This window comes from Bos grunniens, chromosome 2 (assembly GCF_055505025.1).
Source record: "Bos grunniens cultivar Pamir isolate PY7600 chromosome 2, Bosgru_T2T1.0, whole genome shotgun sequence".
In the NCBI taxonomy this organism is placed as follows: Eukaryota; Metazoa; Chordata; class Mammalia; order Artiodactyla; family Bovidae; genus Bos; species Bos grunniens.
Window position 1 is genome coordinate 62,589,207 of NC_141166.1, and position 3,509 is coordinate 62,592,715.

Below are 3,509 nucleotides of genomic sequence, written 5' to 3' on the forward strand. Positions count from 1 at the left end.
ATGTATCCATTCTCTCCTAAACCCCTCTCCCATCCAGGCTGGCGCATGACATTGAGCAGAGTTCCAAGTGCTATGTAATAGTTTTTTGCTGGTTATCCACTTTAAACATAGCAGTGTGTATATGACCTTACCAAAGTCCTTAACTATCCCTTCCCCCTGGCAGCCAGGAGTTCATTTTCTAAGTCTGTGAGTCTCTTTCTGTTTTGTAAGTAAATTCATTTGTATCGTTTCTTTTTAGATTCCACATATAAGGGATGTTATACAATATTTCTCCTTCTCTGTCTGATTTACTTCACTCAGTATGACACTCTCTAGGTCCATCCATGTTGCTGCAAATTGCCTTATTTCATTCTTTTTAATGACTAAGTAATAGTCCATTGTATACATATACATATACTACATCTTCTTTATTCATTCCTAAACAACTTGGAATGGATTTGAGGAAAATTATGTCTTAAGAAGATTTTCTTTAAGTGACTAAAACAAAGTTTAAAAAGCAAATAACAATAAAAGAATGAGTACCTGGATAAAACACTCATTTTGCAATAATGCAGCTTTTAAGTACATATTATTGACTAGCCATAGTCCATGCAGAGTTACAAGTCCACAGTTCAACAATACGTTGACAGTTCCTAAAGAAAACTACTTTAGGCCTTGCAGATGCTGCCACCCTGGAGTCTCTTGAGCTGTCCAGCCACAGTCAACCCCATCTTCTTCTTTGACATCGCTGTCGACAGCAAGCCCTTGGGCCACGTCTCTTTCGAGCTGTTTGCAGATGAAGTTCCAAACACAGAAGAAAACTTTCATGCTCAGAGCACTGGGGAGAAAGGATTTGGTTATAAAGGTTCCTGCTTTCACAGAATAGTTCTGGGACTTATGTGCCAGGGTGGTGACTTCACATGCCACAGTGGTACTGGTGGCAAGTCCATCTATGGCAAGAAATTTTATGATGAGAACTTCATCCTGAAGCATACAGGTCCTGGCACCTTGTCCATGGTAAATGCTGGCCCCAACACAAACGGTTCCCAGTTTTTCATCTGCACTGCCAAGACTGAGTGGCTGGATGGCATGTATGTGGTCTTTGGCAAGGTGAAAGAGGGCATGGATATTGTAGAAGCCATGGAGTGCTTTGGATCCAGGAATGGCAAGACCAGCAAGAGGATCACCATTTCTGACTGTGGAAAAATCTAATACATTTGACTTGTGCTTTACTTAACCACCAGACCATTCCTTCTGTAGCCCAGGAGAGCACCCCTTACACCTATCTACTTGAAATATCCTATAATCTTTGTGCTCTTGCTACAGTTCTTTGGGTTCCATATTTTCCTATCCCCCTCCAAGTTTAGCTGAATTGCAAAGTTAAATTTATGATTATGAAATAAAAACAAAACAACAGTAACAACAAAAAAGAAAACTACTTTAAAAAAAAAGGCATAACCCAGATGTTCCCTCAATTGACTTACTCCATCTAAGTTCAAATATGCAGAAGGGCTAAGGTATATCCAGAGTATTTTTTAATGAAATTCCCTCCTTTTGCTTCAAATCACTCCTACCTAGAATGCAAAAATAAGTCATTTGATATACTCTTTAGTATTTCATGTTTTAGTGTATCTTTTAGTAAAAAAAAAAAAAGGGGGGGGGAATAGTAGCATCATCAGATATATCATGTGGCTGTTGTGACCCCATCATATACTGTGATGAGAAAGACCTTCACCTCAGTCGATTCATGAGAAAAAACATCAGCCATACCCAAGCTGGGAGAAATTCCACAGGATACTTGGCTAGCACACAGTAATATTGCCAAGGTCACAAAAAGCAAGTAAAAACTCAGAAACTGACACAAACAGAAGAAACTCAGGAGATATACACTTAAACACATCATGGTACCTGATCTTCATCCTGGAATAGCAAGAGGACATTGATGGAAAAACTGATGAAATCCAAATAAAGTCTAGAATTTAGTGAGCAGTGAGGAACCAATGTTGGTTACTTAGTTTTTGACAAGTGTAACATGTAATCAAAGATGACAGGGAAAGCTAGCCGTCACACATAAGCAATAGCATTTATTCTACATTCATGTGGGTGTCTCTGCCATATCTAGATGTTTTATCTGCCAATGTCTGAAATTAAAATTTATTGAGCTATAAATTAGCATAAGATACCTTTTCCTAAACCAGCTAACCCTGAAGATGAGATTACATCCACAGATGCTAAGGTAAAATGAGTTCTCAGCACAGACATTATTTAATCAACAGCCAACACTGACATCTACTTAACACTCCTATGCGTTATCTCCATTGTTAAAGGCCAGCCCTCATTTACACAAATGTTCATATTCAGTTCCGATAATATTTATCTTGTCAAGCTATGAAAAATTGCTGAAATGTTATTTTGCATATCTTTGGGCATTTGAGCCTAAGAGAAAATATTCAAGCCCCTAGAATGGTCCATTTGCCAGACACCACTTTACCAGAGGGAAAGTAAAGTTAGCCAAATTCTCTGTTTCTCTCAACATTTTTTAAGCAAATAATTTCTTCTGAATCTTCCAATGTGGCACTCCGATGTGCCACTTTTCAAGCTGTTAAAAAGCTAAAACACCTAAACAAGAGAAATTTAGTTAGAGGGAGAAAAAAAAGATTGTTGCTTTCAAGATCAGAAGCCAGTAAACTACTTTCACGTCAGAAGTTCAGTTTAATCTGAAAGGAAAACAAATCCATCAATGTCCATTCAATGAGCTCCCAGACCTAAGGGACACTCTGTTTCCTCCTAGTTGGATCTGTGTATTAGATGTTATTTGAGTTTTTCTGTCCCTGAAACACTTACTTTAAGATGTACCATGTAGCTGGATTTTGTGTTCTTTTTTTTAATCTGCATATGTCTACTTTTTTTTTTTTTCAAATGCTCCTTAGATTTTGAACTGCAGGAAACATGTATTTAAAATGGGACAGTGATTGCTTGTTTAATTCAGTAGCATTTAGTAACAATGGGGAATCAGACCATCTCAAGTGGGCTCTAACAAGATTACCTGCTTCTGATTCAGTGGCCCTTCCCTTTCACTATGGGCCACTGGCACCTTGGCCACGAGGGCATCCCTCATCAATGCCCAGCCATCTTTGGGGAAAATAGTCTAGGGAACACATTTCAGTGAAAACTAATTTTAGTGATGCTTCACAAAAGACCAACCTTAACAGCTAAACTTGAATGTAACTATTTCCATTAAAGATATAAGACTACTTACGAACATAGCTTGGAAACATCCATTTGATGAAGGAATCCAGGCAAATCCTCAGAGGAGCACTAAATGCTTAACTGTCCCTTATTCCAAAGAAAGGAAGCAACTTCCACATGGCAAACACCAGCTCTTCCTAGGAACCACACATTAATGGCACTTTTAGCTCCATTTTACAGACGAATAAACTGAGGTTCACAGAGTTTTAGTAACTTCACCAAGGTCACACAGACAGTAGAAAAAGGAGCCAGGATTTGAATTCAGGCATGCCATACACTCA

At 38.5% G+C, this 3,509-nt stretch overlaps 1 pseudogene; it reads left to right on the forward strand.

The window, feature by feature from the left end:
* Positions 1 to 657: 657 nt before the first annotated feature.
* Positions 658 to 1,191, forward strand: LOC147378144 (peptidyl-prolyl cis-trans isomerase A pseudogene; annotated as a pseudogene).
* Positions 1,192 to 3,509: the final 2,318 nt, after the last annotated feature.